The sequence below is a fragment of the Triticum urartu genome, chromosome 4 (genome assembly GCF_003073215.2).
Source record: "Triticum urartu cultivar G1812 chromosome 4, Tu2.1, whole genome shotgun sequence".
Classification (NCBI taxonomy): Eukaryota; Viridiplantae; Streptophyta; class Magnoliopsida; order Poales; family Poaceae; genus Triticum; species Triticum urartu.
This window is the reverse complement of record NC_053025.1, coordinates 402,752,920-402,771,680: the sequence shown is the minus strand read 5'-3', so window position 1 is coordinate 402,771,680 and position 18,761 is coordinate 402,752,920. Positions and strand designations below refer to the sequence as shown.

Here is an 18,761-nt window from a genome sequence, read left to right as displayed (position 1 = left end):
TAACACATAAAAATAGTTTAAAACATTTCAAATATATATGTTTATACTTTTTAAAAACACTTAATAATTCCCTCGAAAATCACTTTTTTACTAAAGGACCATTTCTAAATGTACAACAGAAAAACATTATTTTCAAAGAAACACCTGATAAAAAATATTAATTCATAGAGAAATGTTCCAATTTTCATAAAAATGCTAACTATTCTTCAAAAGGTGTTACATTTTTAATGAAAACGTTAACTTTTATTAAAAATAAGGAAATTTCCATGTTCAACATTACTGTCGACGTTTATTGAAATTGGATATAAAAATGGTGCAAAATGGCACATGAAGCAGGTTGTGCCCCCTTTTGTCGCCCGGTGCAACGCACGGGCATTTTTACTAGTATATAAAAAATATTGGGCGAAGAAAGCACCAGAGGGGGGCCACCTGCCATCCACAAGGGTGGGGGTGCACCCTACACCCCTTGGCGCGCCCCCTGCCTTGTGGGCCACCTGGGAGGCCCTCGATTCCCATCTTCTGCTATATGGTTTGTTTTGACCTGGACGAACCAATCTAGGGCTCCGGCAGAGCTGTTCTGCCGGGGAAACTTCCCTCTGGGAGGGGGAAATCGAAGCCATCGTCATCACCAACGATCCTCTCATCGAGAGGGGGTCAATCTCCATCAACATCTTCATAGCACCATCTCCTCTCAAACCCTAGTTCATCTCTTGTATCCGATCTTTGTCTCAAAACCACAGATTGGTACCTGTGGGTTGCTAGTAGTGTTGATTACTCCTTGTAGTTGATGCTGGTTGGTTTATTCGGTGGAATATCATATGTTCAGATCCTTAATGATAATCATTACTCCTCTGATTATGAAAATGAATATGCTTTGTGAGTAGTTATGTTTGTTTCCGAGGACATGGGAGAAGTCTTGTTATAAGTAATCATGTGAATTTGGTATTCGTTCGATATTTTGATGAGATGTATGTTGTTTCTCCTCTAGTGGTGTTATGTGAATGTTGACTACATGCCACTTCACCATGATTTGGGCCTAGGGGAAGGAATTGGGAAGTAATAAGTAGATGATGGGTCGCTAGAGTGACAGAAGCTTAAACCCTGGTTTATGCGTTGCTTCGTAAGGGGCTGATTTGGATCCATATGTTTCATGCTATGGTTAGATTTATCTTAATTCTTCTTTCATGGTTGGGTATGCTTGCGAGAGGGGTTAATCATAAGTGGGGGGCTTGTCTGAGGAAGGGCAGCACCCAATCACCGGTCCACCCACATATCAAATTATCAAAGTAACGAACGTGAATCATATATGCATGATGAAAACTAACTTGACAACAATTCCCATGTGTCCTCAGGAGTGCTTTGCTTTATATAAGAGTTCGTTCAGACTTGTACTTTGCTACAAAAAGGATTGGGCCACCTTGCTGCACTTTATTTACTTTTGTTACTTGTTACTCGTTACAAATTATCTTATCACACAACTATCTGTTACCGATAATTTCAGTTCTTGCAGAGAATACCTTGCTGAAAATCGCTTGTCATTTCCTTCTGCTCCTCGTTGAGTTCGACACTCTTACTTATTGAAAGACTATGATAGATCCCCTATACTTGTGGGCCATCATGGCGTCGAGCATTTTCGACATGGTCAACGAACATGAGGAATCAGGAGTTGACTTTACTTGGAGAGGATGATAGTAGGGACCCACATGGCCATAGCCGTACATACGTAAGTTCCTCCCTATTATATACAACTATTTTTTTGGCTTCCTCCTGGTTTCCTGACATCACGGTCCCACGGCATTGTCAACCTATATCTATATCTATACCAATATAAAAAGACCCAAAGGGGCAGATCCAATTAATCTCAGCCATCAAATCATGTCAATCCAACGACCTAGACTGCTTCAATGTCGAGCGTTCAACACGTTTAGCGTGCAGTTAATTTCATGCCAAAAATAGTGCTAATCACATAATAACACACAAATAATATCCTACTTAATATCCGCATGCACTTAATATACTTCCAAATTAACGTGCACTCCATGTACACATTGACCAGTAGTTAATAAACTAGAGAATTGCACAAGGAGCGGTCGACAACTAGGACCCAGCAGCTCGAGCAGTATTTGTTTTCTGAGGTGTAAGCGGAGTTTTTCTTGAGTGATGTTTTTGTTGTTGTTCAGAGGAGCAGGGTATCAACTGGGCGGGCTGTCGCCGGTCTAGCCCAGGCTATTATTTTATGTCAACCAAATATCCAGCCCAGATATTAATTTTTCAAGGTGAAAGTGGCTAGCCCAGCTATACTTTTTTGTGGAATACCCAACCCAGGTCAACTTGTTATTCTCCGCCCCGCTGTGCTGGAAATCTTTCCTAGGAGGGATGCATTAGGCCTAAGAAGAAAATGGGCTTTAAGAAACAATATATGGGATGTAATTATAAAAAATTGGGCTGTAAATATACAAAAACGCACCAAACAGGTAATTAGTTTCAAAAATATTATTTTTGGAATTTTTTTTAATTTCATTACTTATTGCGCGCGTAATATTTCATTAGATTTTTACCTAATAGAAATTCATTTTGAATTATATTTCGGATCCGATCAAAATGTGGGATTTTTGGTTGAATTCTATTTTGAGCTGTTGGTTGAAATTATTAATCGTTGTCCTGGCTAGAAAATGGGATGTAATTTTAACAGACTGTAAATGGGTTGTAGTAAATTCCATTAGAATTCAAAAATGAGTTGTACATTATTACAAATCGCCAATGGGCTATATGTTCTCTGTCACAGATGTGACGCTCATTTGTGGGCCTACTATTTTTTTAGAATTATAGTCAGTGACGCGTACGGAAGGCTTGTGGGCCACCCTACTCCCAAACGCCGTCCAAGCAATTCCTTTACTCACCAACACCTCCAATTCTTCTCCGGCGGTGGCAGCCTCATACCGCAGCCGAACCAGTGAACCCTCGTACTCCCCTCCGCGTGGGCAGCCACTGTTGTGTCTTCGCCGACTCTAGGTCATTCCCTTCTTAGGACTCGCCATCGTTAAGTATGTTGGTTCTCTTGGTGCGGCGTGGTCAACTTTGTCAACAAACGACAGCCATCGGAAGATGCATGTACGTGGAGTGGCTGACAGTAGGGACCCACATGGCCCATGGCTGCACGCAGCAAGTGCCCCTGTATTATGCAAAAACAAATGATTTCTCCCCTTGACAGGTTTGACCCACCAGCTACATCTTCGCACGCAAGGAAGTGCTTCCTTTATTAAGCGGAAATAAAATGTTTCCTCTCCCTGATAGCCGGGACCCACCATCTTTATTATGATCCACTTCGTGAAAATATAGATTGTATCAAAGATGCTAAATTGTTTTCTTTTTATTCTAACTCGGAAAAGAAGAAATTAAAAAACCCACAAAACATCTTCGCACGTAAGGAAGTGCCACCTTATTACCAAAAAAAATTGATTCCCCCTACTAGCTAGGACCCACCAAATTTGGAGGCTGACTTGCGGGCCTACTAAGTTATTGCGTACGCAGGGCTTTGTCAAGTTAGTCAATAAACGATTCGAGCTGGACTAACTGTTGGATGTTAATCCAACAGCCAAGCTGCTTCTTCAACCTCTGGTCTTCTTCCTCCAGCCACCCAAACCTGCCCATGCCTCACTGCCTGACCATACTACTACTGGCCAGGCCTTCCCTCTACTCACCCACACCCACTGTTATTCTACGGCGACGGCAGCCTCACACCGCAGTCGAACCAGTGAACCCTCATACTCTCCTCCGCGTGGGCATCCACCTGCCTTGTCTTCCCTAGCTCAGCATCGTTTCCTTCCTAGGCCTCACTGTCGTCCACCGCCTGGGTGCTGTCCGCACGACGTGGTCAACATGGTCAACGAAAGACATCCATCAAAAGAGTAGTGTATGCAGTGAGGCTGATATATGGACCCACCAGCTACATCTTCGCATGCAAGAAAGTGCCTCCATGTTAGGCGCGAAAAAAATGAATCCTCCCCCTGACAGCTCGGACCCACCATTAATAACTTCGCACGCAAGGAAGTGCCTCCTTATCCTCCTTGACAGCCAGAACCCACCTGGTCGTAGCGTACGTAGCACTGTCATTCTGGTCACGAACATGTACGTACATACTGGTCGATTGGTCTCTCTGCAATGATGAAGCATGGTCGAGCAAGCAACGGCACGTGTAGTCATAGAGCCCCCGACGTAGCAGTTCAGGCAGTCCCTTCTAAACCGTGTACACGTACGTACAGCCACTTGCCAAAAAATACGGCCACGTACGTACATACATGCGGTGTCTCGAACGCATACTCGCACATACATACGGCCATGGCTCGTGTACATGGAGAGGCAACAAACAACAGTAGCGGCATTCTGTTAATTGGGCAGCCAATAGGCTGGGTCGAAATGGAGAAACGGCATCTTGTTCATCAGGAGGCAACAGACTAGGTCAGAATGCGTCCTATTCAACGAGAGCCAACCGGCTTGGACGGAACAGCCGAAACGGGGTCTGATGTACCGCAGTACGGAGGAAACGGCCTTCTGTTTGACCGGCTATGGTTGAAACGGGGGTCCTATTCATCGGGAGGGGTGTGGCGCACTGCAAAACATAGGAAACGGATTTGTGTTGGAGCGCTACGGTCGAAACGGGGGTCCTGTTCATCGCAGACGGAGGAAACGAGCTTGTGTTTTTTTGACAGAAAGACTGTAAGGGAACCTCCTACAGTATAATTGGTGCAACAAACCCAAATTGTAAGTACCATGCCTTGAACCTGGGTGGGTGGGAAGGCATCAACCCCTTCCCACCACTAGGCTATGCCTTAGTCTGGAAAACGAGCTTGTGTTGGAGCGCTACGGTCGAAATAGGGGTCCTGTTCATCGGAGACGGAGGAAAACAGACTTGTGTTCGAGCGCTACATCATTCGAGCGGTGTGGCGTACCACAAAACAGGACTCCACGAGCTACTGTTCACCCACCGTCGACTTGCTCCAGCCTCCACCTGCACTGTTCATCCATCGCGTCTTCCTCCTGCCTCCACCAGCTACTTTCATCCACGGGCTACTGTTCATCCAGCTCTCCACCGGCTACTGTTCAACCAGCCCTCCACAGGGTCCTATTCATCCATCCCCAACCAGCTGCTCGGCTGTGGTGACCTCCTCTTGGGGTCCTGTTCATCCAGCGGCAACGGCCTACTACTACTACTACCACGGGGTCCTGTTCATCCTACTCCCACTAGGAACTGTTCATCCAACCCCAACCACGTACGTCTTGACTCGTTCAACCAACCCCCACATTCACTGTTCATCAAGAGGTAGCAGGTTCAATCGGCTTCAGTCAGCGGTAGTAGCGAAGGAATCCCTCCATCGGCTCCAGTCAACAGCCAGATATCGATCGATCGCTCGGGTTCAGTAATGTAGCTAGTAATCGCTCGGGTTCAGTAAGCGAACGCCTCGCTCGGGTTCAGTTAGAGTCCAATACCTCGCACACATGTGCGTACGTGTACAAGAGAAACACACAATCCCTCCGTGCATTGCTTGGCCCCGACCACCCACCGTAACTGGGAACTCCCTAAAAAATTTCCTTGCCCTCGCTTCTACCATGATTTTTTCCATCATGCACGGCCCAAAGAATGTCATGCAGGTGTTTCTCCAGCCCGCCCAGGATGAAAATCCCATTTTCTGTCATGATTTTTTCCATGGAAGTAGGAGCCCACCACATCTATGATGATATCGGGTTTTGTCACAATTATCGTCATAGAAGTGTCATAAGCATGACAGAAAAAAATTCGTTCAGCCCAAAATGTCATCGATGTGTATTTTTTTGTTGTGGTTACAACAAATAACCAAGGAACATATTTGCGTTGGTCCCATTTTTGTTATCTTTAGACACATTTCCCTATGTGAGGGCAGCAAATCTAGTCCATCTCAAACTATACAGCCTTGTCCCCCACCCATAGAAAGACCAGTTCCTTAAAGATGTGTGTACTGTGTTTGCCATTGTTTTGCCTTTTCGACCAACATACGCGTTGGATAGCCTGTCTGTACTACTTTTCCCCTTCCTTTCCTCTTTGAACCATGTCCTAGATTCATGCTATACAACTTTCCCCACTACTTTCCTGTTTGATCCAACACCTAGATTCGAGTGCAGAAGCGAAAAAAATTGCACATGTAGCTAGAACAATGCCTGTGGATTAAGAAAAATTATACCTTCAGGTTCTCGGGGTGTGGCTCGATGGGCGGCCGGAGGCCGATCTGCCCACACCATGTACGTCGGCGAGGAAGGAGTCGGAGGACCTCCCGAGCTGCCACTGGGTGAAAGAGAACAGCAGCGCCGGCAGTGGATTCCCTCCCTCGCTGACGGCAACAACGTTAAGCCTCCTTGCCTTCCTCGATGGACGGGATCCTGCCGGCTCTTTGACAAGCAGTAAGGGGAAAGAGAGGAGAGGCCAATGTAGTCTTGTTTAGATCTGGATAGAGTGAGAGAGTGTGTAGAGAGCAACTATAAACGCGTAGCCTCTAGCGTGTATATATAGTGGAGAGAGAGTGTGAAGAGAGCAAACCCTAAAAAACAAGCATTGAGGCTGCAGCGTATATAGTTGGAGTGAGTGGTTTTCTTTTTTCTCTCCATAAAAAATGTTCTAAATTGTGCATGAAACGGAACTTTTTATTTAACGTACTACTAGTGAAGAAAAAATACTAGTAGTAGGGCAAAGCTAATACATGAAGAAAATTTAATGCTCCAAGGAGTCAACTCGAAATTAACGCTCCACGCCTCCCGGTCGTACTTACTATCGTTCACGTGTGGTTCACGACCCTCGAAAGCAACAACTGAACCACACACAGTCAAAATATTAGAAAGGTGGGCTGCACCATCCTCCAATTTTAAATATTTTGGGCACTTGTATTTGTCCTAAGTTAGTGTTCCACCATATGTACTAAGGGTTACAGTGGGTGCTAAGAAACTATGGCGTATTGAGAGTAATTGCCATGCCGTTTATTTGTAGGGTCACTTGCAAACTGTCAAACTCTATTCTCCTCTTATTTAATGGATGAGGCAAATCGTTTGCCTCTATTTCAAAAAAACGAGAAATTCAATTTTAATTATTTTGTATGTACACTTTGCTCTCTTCGAATAATTGCGGGCACTTGTATTCGGCCTAAGTCAGTGTGCCACCGTATCTCATAGTACTCCCTCCGTCTAGGTGTATAAGTCACGTTAGAAGGTGCAGCCGGACCAAGGTGCAAGCAGATTGGAGGAGAAGGAGAAACTTGACCGGTCCTTCCTCCAATCAAAGCCCTGATTTCTATCTCTAAACGCAACAATTAATCATAGCAATTAAGAGATGCCATTTTAGCTACCATGAAGGGCCGCATATTAACTCGCATGCAAGCTGACTTTGATTCCTTGACTAATCAATGCGTAGTTGCGCTCCATGCATTGGGTTTCCGGGGGAGATAACAAGGTAGAGTAAGTAACGCTCGCTAGCAACGAGGCTAGGAGGGGATTGAGATGTGAAGTTAATGGACGACACCTAAACATTTTGGGACTATGTGATTTTCGTAAGATGGCTTAACACCTAGATGGAGGGAGTACTACCTCAGTCCAAGTTTTTACGTCACATCATATATTTTTTGTCAAAGTTTGACCAAAGTTTTTAACTACTAACTACTATCCGGTTAATAGGGCATAAATTTGAAATCTCATCAACCAAGGCAGATGATGAATGGAGAAATGTAGCACTCCATCTCGTAGTTTACAAAATTACTGAAACTTTAATCTGCATTAATTACAATATACTTGCACTGGTTGGTTTCTTTTAATCCTTGCATGCATCAATTTAATGCACCTTGTAATGTGATCATGTGGTGGAAAGAAGTGAAAATAGGACTGTTACGAAGAAAACGAGATGAGCCCAATAAACAAACAAAATTCAAAACCAACGTAATTAATACGGCCACCGGCCATGTGCACACATTTATTTTCCAGCACATTTCTTTATTTCATCAATGACATTTTGATATAGGGAAGTACATTCACCAATTCTTTGCTAGGAGAGCAAGACCAAAGAAAACAAGAACCACAATTAGACATATTAAAAGATATCCAATTTCCATAACTGCTCCCACTAATTGTATTAATATCTTCTCTATGTCTTCATTGTTGATGTGTGGCTTCTCAAGCTTGCACACTTCTTTCTTCTTTGATTCTAAAGAACTAGACATTGCTTCACATCTAATATCATCTCTAGTCTCATCTCTAGCCTCTATTCTAGCAAGGAGTGCATGAGCATCTACCAAATTTCGTGCTATTAATAGATCGATGTATTCTTCTTCCCAAAATCAAAACTCGCATCCATCCTACACACAAGTTTGAGTATAAGCTAACGAACATGCACCGAATAAGGGAGCATAACCGAATCAAAAGAAGTACTACGCACCTTATCTTTTTCACACATGATGAACACCCATCTGGGATGTTGTGGCGTGGTCGAAACACAGCGCAGGACCTGCCGTGGGCAGCCATCGCACTTTATGAGTAGCAATAGTGAACCGACTAGCCGTTGGGCCAGGGCCGAGCTTGGATGGTGGCCAGCTGTGTCTTTGTCAGTGATCCGTCGACGGGATAGATCCGAGCGGCTAGAAGCAGATTCAGTACCTGCACGCAATGTGGAGGCATTGCCATTGTTGTGCGACCCGGTACCCGAACACTCCATGGCAAGGAGCAGTCGCAGGCGGCCGGAATGCTCCAAATTCAGCAGCTGCGTGCGTCAAATCCCGCGATCGAAGATATAGCGGTTGACCGCCGACGCTGGGATGAGAGGCACAGATCTGGCCGTCGTGCTGTGGTGGCTGGGCGATAGTGCGAGGCTTCAACGGACATGCGTGTACCTCTTCTCTTCTTGTATGTAATCCACTTATCTCACTTCCTATGGCTTCTCACTCCCACGATATTCCTATTCTATGAACTTGTGTGTGTGTGTTTTAATAGTGTGTGTGTGTGTGTGTTTGTGTGTTAGAGAGAGCGACACATCGACCTACTCCTACAGAGAGATGGTGTGTGGTACTACGATTTAGCCGCGAGAGTCGGTACATTCTCTCATTTCCGGGCGTCCGGTCAGGACAGCTGCCACACCCGCTCCTGAACAGCCTGGGCCACCCAAAGCCCCTCCATCGTCCGCACGCGCTTCCCGCCTAAAATGATTAGCGCCGCTCTAGAGAATCAGTGCCGCATTCATGCCAGGGCAGAGCGGACGCGACCTCTCACTGGCGCCTGTGTTGAAGGGAGAAGCGGATTCAAGAGTGATGGTTGCTTCATCCGTCCAACTTACTGTCGGGTCTATGTGATTTGACGGCTCATTGATCATTATTACTGAGGTGGTACGACCGTGCTGAGTCAAAGTTGCACTGTACACTTTACTTTGCTGCATGACACGTGCATCGGATGCTGGATGTCCCACGTTTTGGCAAAGGAGGTAGAGCGTCTCCACTCTTTACAAGTTTCTCCATTCTTACATCGGAGGAGTGCGAAAGCAGTGAAAACACACAGGCTCAGTGATTACATAGACCACCTCACACTATCACCATATTTTCTGGACACCGTGGAACACCTAACTCCTTAGTACATAGTATGTACTATAATTTCTCAGCGAGACAAATTTGTACAATGCTGTGAAGCTTCCAGCTTCTGTTTCATGTATCTTGCGTCCGAGGTTGCCCCGTTGCAACATTCCATCAAATACAAAGGAGACTAACATGCATGCTATTGCATCTCAATGATTCACAGATCATAGCCAATATGTAGTCCCTCCGTTCCAAAATAAGTGTCTCAACTTTATGCCAACTTTAGTACAAACTTGAACTACTACTAAAGTTGACACTTATTTTGGAACAGAGACAACTAAAGAAAAAAATGATCCATCAAGTCCCTAGGCCTTGAACCCTAAACCCTAACCAGGCTTTAGTTTGCTGGCGACATTGAACATTCTGAAGAAATGAGGTTTGCAACCCATTGACCATCGGATCATTTTGTGCAGTTTCACTAAAATCGAGTTGAGCATCCCTCTGGCAATGAAATTGAAGAAGCGTGATTAGAATAAGACTAGTGGGACTAGTTGATGAGACATAAACTCATCACAAATACAGTAGAAGCAAGTAGAGGTATGTCCGGGGCAAAGAAGTAGGAAAATATCCACATGGAGCGATGTGGGTAGTTGGGGCAGTGGTGTAAGCCGGCTATAAAAGAAGTTGTACCTGAGGGATGTCGGGATGTATTTATCTTAGAGGAAGGCAGCAGGAGGCAGCAGCTGCCCACGTCGCGGCAGTGAGCAAGAACCGCACCGGCTTTGTGAGAGAGAACGGCGGGGACCCTGATTGGGACGCGCAGATAGTGGGTTTTCACCGTCAACGACGGCGACCACATCTACACAAAGCATCCACCCCTTCGCCCGGCAGACGTGATCTGCCCGGATGTTAGAGATGTGGCCACATTCGTTTTGTGCGAGTGAGTGTGAAGAGAGCAACCCCAGCAAGCAACCGTGTAGGCTCGTCCTGGCTATGTATATAGTGGAGCAGTTTCTTTTTCTCTCCATATGAACCTATTTATATTGTGTACGTTCCACTGAAGAAAAAAAACTTTATTTATAGATGACGCGGCACCGTTCATGCATGATTCCTGACCCTTCATTAAGTGAGTAACTACTACTAGACGCGTCAAATTATCACGTGGGTTGCATCATCATATAGAAATGAGCTCCACCATGTTACGTGTGTGGTTGGAGAAGACGCAAAGAGTGCTACTAGTACTACGTGCGTGGGTGCGTGCACCTCTTCTCTTCGAGCATGGTTATTAAAGTATAGCCTACTACTCTACCACGCGATAATTATATGGGCAAAGACTATAGGCAGTAATAATCTTTCCCTAATAATAAAGCACGGATTGAGTCACCATCGCGTCCTTTTTCACAAAGGCCCCTGTGGTTTTTAGAAATCAACCCTCAGTCCTATTTTAAGTGGCTATTAGAGAAAACGTTTCGTTCTTACATAAAGAACCCTGTATTATTGTGTATTCGACCGGTGGTCCTTTTAGGGGCAAAAACGAGTGCGCCCGAGCCAGGGAGCTCGGCTCTGCACCAGGCGCTCGCCCCGACCCCGTCTTCCTCCGCCGCCTCGCCGCGCCGGCCGGCATCACCGGAGATCACCGCCGCCGCGAACAGGTCACATCGCCGCACCTGCCTTCTCCTCCTCCCTCTCCTTCCCCCTCCCTCTCACCATCTCTCTCTCCCTCTCATTGCAGCGCCGCCATGGCCGCCCCGAGCTTTGCTGGCAGCCACGCCGCGTGACTCCGGCGGGATCCGGTCGCCCCTGCCCGGATCCGCATCCCCCACTCCACCGCGCCGCAGATCCGCCCGTCCGCCAGCCTCCCCCTGCTCGACTCGGGTGGACGGGCGAAGTTTCTGACTTGCCATTGTAGTTGACCTGAAGCTCCATTGGTGAGGACCATTGTCGCTGCTACAGGTTAGGGAGGAGGCTCGAGGCAGCCACAAATTATGTCCTGCACTGCTTCAACACCGGCCTATTCTAGCATAATCTTCTGCCGTGAGGTATTTTCTTGTGCACTTGGATGCTTGTACCAATATTTAAGGCTTTTCGTTCGTGAAATTGAGCACTAGCTGGACAAACTATAGGTTTACTTCATGTTTCTTCCCTTGGTAGTTTACAGATCTTTCCTGTATTGATGATATTGTCCTAAATTTCGTTTGAAATTGAGGGGATGTGATTTTCAGCCCTCAAGCAAAAAAGTGATTGAGGGTTCTAGCTATACAACGACATTAATTTCAGTAGTTTAAGTTTTCATTACACTTTTTGCAAACATTGGTTAAATTTCCTTTTGCTAAGAAGACCTCGCATGCTTGAGGTTGAGGTTAATTTCCTGTCTTCGAAATTCGAAATTATGATATAAGGATTTTATGCTGGTGTTTAAGTCAGCACTGCCTCCTCTTATTATTATTTTTGTTGTGTTTTTAACCTATATGAGTGCAACTGCAGAATTTGCCACTAACGTCACCATTATATATGCAGGATTTGATGCAGCAAGGGCCATTTGTTTGACAGAAATAGAGTTGTTGCCGCAAGAGAGGTACAAATCAAGGACCGAGGAGGGATGAGTGTGAATTTGATCTAAGTTGGGTTACTTTCTATGAATAGACGATGCGATTGCTTTGTTATTTCGTTTAATTAATAGAAAAATTGATGAGGCAATTGGAAGAATCAAGCAGCAATTTTACTACATATCTGCGCCATTGATTTGGTCATCTCTGTCACTAGCAAGTTGCATAAGAAAGAGTGTGGCGTTGCAGAGGCGTGTATAATTGTGAGTCCCTCAATTATAGAGAGGATCCAGGTGAAAGATGTAGGTGGTGTGCGGATTGAACTCTAGATCAGGAACCTGCAGTACTAGATGGACGATAACTATGCTTACAATTGTTGACCGAACACTGTGAGGTATGTGCCTGTCCCTCTTCTCCACCCATATCAACAAGTAATTTTGGAAGAAGCTAATTTAGTGTAGCAAGAACATCATATTTTAGATACAGTCTGCAAATCAATGTACTTTGTCCGTCTTTCCTTCACCAAAGCATGCGTTGTGAGATCATGATTACTACCAGGTACTCCCTCTGTAAACTAATATAAGAGCGTTTAGATCACTATTTTAGTGATCTAAACGCTCTTATATTAGTTTACGGAGGGAGTACAACATTGCAATTTATTGTCCAAAATGTTCCTTGAACACACTCCCAAGTTCCCAACCATCAGCAATTATAGTCTCCTCAATTCAGATGCATAATTACATAATATTGTTATACATGTTGCTTAAGTTGATCACCATTATGCTGTTAATTGGACCTCAAGAATAGATATGACACCTTACCTTAGGCAGCTCTTTATTTTGTGGACGTTAATTCAATTTTGAAAGTTGATTCAAGTCTGTTGTGCTTGAAGTAGATTCATAGAAGCTACAGTTCTGTTAGTATGTGAACAAAAAGCTTATCTTATATGTGTGACCGGAGTTGCAGAATATGAATAGGGGAATGATCATAGATGCCAACACCTACAGTATGATTTATCTTGATAGAGGTGCAGTGGATTTGTAAGTAGTTTTAGTGTTTTTTTGTAGATAGCTCAAGTACTTGAGCTTCTGCAATCATGAAAAAAACAAAACAAGGGACCAGTAGTCAGGTTCTAGTACACTGATGCTTTCTCTGTTAAAATCTTGACACACATTATCAATCTCAATAGCTTAATCGATTCTAAGCTCACCAGAAGTATTTGTTCAGAATTTGGATCATCGGTCGCATATGCTTATACCCGAACCCTCTATAACGTGGTATTCTTGTGCCAGATTTTTGCCATTCGGTAATAGTTATAATTGCATACTTCGATCTAGGAGTAATGGTTGTCTCAGGATGCGTCTCATGTCTTACTTTGTGACAGCAGTTGGTTGCATTTCAGTGACAGTCAATTCAACCTTGAACAAGCAACTAAATAGCAGGTCTTCTTTGGTTGGAATCACCACATCTCATCTATGTTACTGCAAAAGCTTTTCATTATTGGACCAAGCTTATGCGATATGCATTGCAGTAAGTATTAGTTACCATGTTCAGTTTGTATGACCAATTTAATTACTTCTCTTGTGTGGAGAAAAACTCTTTAATTGCTTCTTTTGTTTGTGCGAATAAAGCCGTCGAGTTACTTCAAAAATGTCATTTTCTCCTAGGATGTAAGATTATGTTATGTGGGCGGGCTGATTGATTTGCAGGTCAGTAAGGCTGTACATTGTGTGGAGGAACTGAATGTGTATCCTGTTCAGTGCACATCGACAAAACTGGATTCAAAAAAGTAAAATATAGAGGCTGGAGAGTTCGGCGACCAGCTTGGTAGCACTTGTGTGGCATCTATCATCGAGCAGCACCCTTACTGTGACGTCTAAAAAGGAAACGGTTTACTGGATCAGATGTGGAAGAGGAAAGAAATCGGAAGCAAATCCATACAACAACTCGACCAGCAGTAAAGTACCCAGCTTTCAGAGATTGGACACCTAGATTAGTACACAGAAAAGTTGGACTACTTGATCGTCTTGAAGGAGGATGTCTACATGTACTAAACCAGTAAATCGTTCATGGATATTTCTTTATAATGTCTGCAATGACTCGTTCGTCGCCATTTAAAATTTTGATTAGTCTGGTGGCCCTTTATAATGTTTGTGCAATCTATACGAATAATTCCATGTGCATATGTAATTTACCACAAAAATTAGTAACTAAGGGGAAAGACTACGATTATCCCTGGAAATGCAATAATGTTGCAAAACAGTTAAGATCATATGAAAAATTACATATCTTACCCTGCTGCTTGCACTCCTCAACGACTGCTCCTTCTCCCTGTCACTGGCATGGTTGCATTATACGCTATAACCAACATCCATGAATAAAATTTAGTAAAAGCATTTGATAAAAGAAGAAAAGGAGTGAAATGAGATATACGTCCTACTATCTGAGAAGCTTAGTGATCGGGATCGGAACTTATCATCCGTGGGACAAGTGGTGGTGGAGGCAAAAGTCATGATCAGAACATTGAGAGTTCAAGATCACCTGGGTCCGAAGGACAGCAAATGGTGCTGCCCATTTGCTGGCGCGCTTAGGAATAAGCGGTAGAGCATCGGTCCTTTGGGACTCAGTTCCCCCTATTGTATTCTTAGTGTTATATTAGACGGAATTCCTAATTGAGTTTAATAAAGTGGGGGTGTGAACTTTAAAAGAAGAAGTGTTTGTTCGGGACAAGCCCAAATAGTGTTAAACTTTTATGAAAATATTAACTTTTATTAAAAATAAGAAATTCACCAAAATTAACCTAATTATCAATGTTTATTTAAATTGGATATAAAAATGATGCACAATAGCACATGAAGCAGATTGTGTCTCTTGTATTGCCCGGTGCAACACACGGGCATTTGTACTAGTGACTAAGCCGTCAAATCACGAGGCCCACCTTTCTCTATGTTTGACCGAGGAAGCAGCCATCATTTCACTCCTCATTCAATATCCATCCGCTGCTACCTCCGCAAATAAATAAAAAACCACACTACCTCCGCAGCATGGTTAATAATATAGCCATGTCAATCACGATGTAGAAATATCATTCACTGATACAATAGGGCTGGCTCTAAGGCTAGTGATTTTTTTTAAATTTGTCTCTTTCTCTTTTTGTCTCATTTACTCATCTTACATAGGAGCAGGTGTAGGGATGGCTATTCCTTTCGGGACTTCTTCATGGGGTTTAAGACTAAGCAGCTCCAAATTATTCCCTTTGCCCACCACTCCGAATCGTGCCATCTATGATAGTAATCCCATTGCAACAATGAGGTCCACTAGGTATAGCACATCTTGTAAGAAGAGACTGTAATGCAAAACATACATTCTTGTTGCCTTCTTCCTCATATAGTGCGTACTACTAGTACTACTACTACGCGTTCTCCTATAAACCTTGCGCTTGGCATCTCAAAAATATTAACCTCACGCTTGCCTCTTCACCTCTTCGAGAAGTCAAGCAATGATGGTACTACAGTATATGGTTCTGGCTATCTGAGACCAAATGAATTGCTGCACGTCCACCATGTGGGCGAGGGTCGAGGGGCGAGGGGCGAGGGGCAAGGGAGAGTGCGTACTACTACGTCTGTTTCAATATGGACTACATACGGAGCAAAATGAGTGAATCTACACTCTAAAATACGTCTATATACATCAGTGTTTGGAGTATGTACTAGTGGTTCATATTCAAATCTGCTAAAAGACATATATTTCAAACAATATGATAATCTCTCTAAGCAAGGTAGGGACGAGGAGTATATACATCTAATGGAGGGAGTAGTAAAATTTTCTCCTCGTCCTGTGAGGCACCGCGTGTGTTGGCGAGGGAGCGGGCGTAGGCATAGTAAGCAAGCTTCTCATTGTCCCGCGACTTTTCGAGCCACCGCGCCCGTGGGCGGGGGAGAGGGCGTACTAAGCAAGCTTCTCCAGTGTATAGAGCCTTGCCTCTAAGGTAGGCCCCACATGGTTTGCCTCCTTTTCTAAATAACGTGCCAAGTCGTAATTTGTTTGTTCACCCGTGATACACGATCCTCCATCAAGTGGACAACCCATACACGTGTCAAATTACCACGTGGGCTACCTTTTCGTACATAAATGAGCTCCATTGTTTACCCGCACGGGTGTGGTTGGGAAAGAGATGGGAGTAAGTGCTCCGTGCGTGCGCCTCTTCTCTTCGTGCACGTCCCCCACCTACGTGGGTGTGTGTGAGAGATACAAACCTAGAGAGATGGCATGTGCGTTCGTGAGTGTTTTTTGTTATGGGGGGTGATTTCGTGAATGTATTTGTGGGAATATGTGTCGATGATATCTCAAACAAAAATTTGACACATGCAATGTGTGTGAAATAGAGGCCTATCTATATCATACATAGAGGGGGCGATCCATGAGAAGAGAGGGAGGGGTCATAGATATCGATAGAGTCGAAGAGAGGATCAAGTGTGTCGGTGCAAGATCGATGAAGAGAGCCATCGAAATTGGGTGTGTGCATGCCAAAGATATAGGGTGACTGACCTATCGAAATGTCAGAGGGTAGAGGGCAAGTTTGTGTGTGGCAGGGATACATGACTAGAGCGCTCGATGTATTGGTGTGTGGGGGCGGGGGGAGGGGGCAGAGACCTAAATAGAGAGGTAGATCGACTCATATATGTGTTTAGAAGGAGATACCTATAGCTATGTCTTGAGGGAGATTGGTCGACATACAAACATAAGTGAAGGACGGGAAATAGGTTGGGACACACACACGTGTGCGCGCATACAGAGGGAGAGAGTGTCGGAGGGGTGGTGGATTACTTCTCGGAGATGGTGGGAGAGGCCTACTAGACAAACTGAGGGTACAACTGTAAATATCAAGAAGAGAGGGTGGTGTTTCTGTGTGTGCGTGTTCATGATAGATGTGTCGAGAGGCATGCATGGATGATGAAGAGGACCATGTATTTGGTAAGCAGACCTAACTAGATCGGTAAATCAATTGTTGTGTGTCAGAGGAAGGGAGAGATAAAACTAATGACGTAGATCGATCGGTGCGTGGGGAAACGAGTTATAAATGACCTAGCTAGGTATATGTATTGTGGGAGATCGGTCAGTGTACATCCATTTGTTAGGAGAAAATAAGGCCCGGAGAGACGGATATAGAGAGAGTGACGGAGCTAGGAGGTGGTGCGAGAAACCTACTAGATAGGGGGGGGGAGGAGTGTGCGATTGTGTTATCGATGAAAAGAGGGGCGAGAGTTTACACACGTGTGGGACTGTATGAGAGACATGAGGCATGGACAGAGAAAGGAGGAGATGAAAAGTGTGTGTGTGTGTGTGTGTGTATGGGGTAGGCAGACGCCGCTAGAGAGGTTTATCGATCGGTGTGTGTCGAAAAGAAGGAGTTGTGGAGACCGGGAGAGAACGACCTAAAGAAAATAAGGAATGTGCGCGATAGATAGAATGATGAGGGAGGGGGAGGGCGAGGAGGGCGTGTGCATGCACCAGAGAAACTTAGTGCTAGCTACAAAGGTTAGAGGATATGTGTCGATTATATCTCAAACAAAAATGCACAATGCAATGTGTGTGAAATAGAGGCCTGTTTATATCATATATAGAGGGGGCGATCCATGAGAAGAGAGGGAGGGGCCATAGATATCGATAGAGTCAAAGAGAGAATCAAGTGAGTCGGGTGCGAGATAGCTGAAGAGAGACATCGAAATTGTGTGTGTGCACATCAAAGATATAGGGCACTGACCTATCGGAAAGTCAGAGGGCACAGGGCAAGTTTGTGTGTGGCAGGGAGACATGACTAGAGCGCTCGATGTATCAGTGTGTGTGTGTGGGGGGGGGGAGGGGTGTAGCGCCCCGGACACACCCGCCGGTGGTCGTTACTCCTGGCGGGATCAAGACTGGCCCCACAAATCAATACTAGTCTTTTCTGCGCACTTTGTCCTCACTCATGCGCACCCGGGAGCAACTTCCCGGTCGGTCACACATCCTGAAATTACACCAAGCTGAGCACGCTTAACTTTGGAGTTCTTTCTGAATGGGCTCCCGGAAAAGAAGGAATTCCTTATTGATATGAGTAGTCTATCATCCCTAATAAGCCAGGCTATCACATACACCCCCACTCAGAGGAACCGACGTCCTCGTCGGGCCACAGAAACGTTCCCTCTTGGCACATACGTCTATGCATCCAGTCTGGTACATGTGCCATGCCATGTGCCATGACGGATCACAAACGTCATGAACAACATGACCGCGCACCTGTCCGCAAACATCCGTGTAACCGCGAGGGTCGGCTCTGATACCAACTTGTAACGCCCCGGACACACCCTTCGGTGGTCGTTACTCCTGGCGGGATCTAGACTGGCCCCACAAATCAACACTAGTCTTTTCTGCGCACTTTATCCTCACTCATGCGCACCCGGGAGCAACTTCCCGGTCGGTCACCCATCCTGAAATTACTCCAAGCTGAGCACGCTTAACTTTGGAGTTCTTTCCGAATGGGCTCCCGGAAAAGAAGGAATTCCTTATTGATATGAGTAGTCTATCATCCCTAATAAGCCAGGCCAGCACAAGGGGGAAGGTAGAGACCAAAATAGAGAGGTAGATCGACTCATATAAGTGTTGAGAA

General features: G+C 44.9%; 1 long non-coding RNA gene across 2 annotated transcripts; it reads left to right on the top strand.

Moving 5' to 3' along the window:
• The first annotated feature begins 11,079 nt into the window (after nucleotides 1–11,079).
• LOC125551788 lies at nucleotides 11,080–14,238 on the top strand. Of its 2 annotated transcripts, none has more exons than XR_007303205.1 (3): nucleotides 11,080–11,608; nucleotides 12,087–12,509; nucleotides 13,503–14,238. It is a non-coding gene; the product is annotated as an uncharacterized LOC125551788 (long non-coding RNA). The 2 variants fall into 2 exon arrangements; XR_007303204.1 differs by having other exon boundaries at nucleotides 12,087–13,645; nucleotides 13,825–14,238.
• Nucleotides 14,239–18,761: the final 4,523 nt, after the last annotated feature.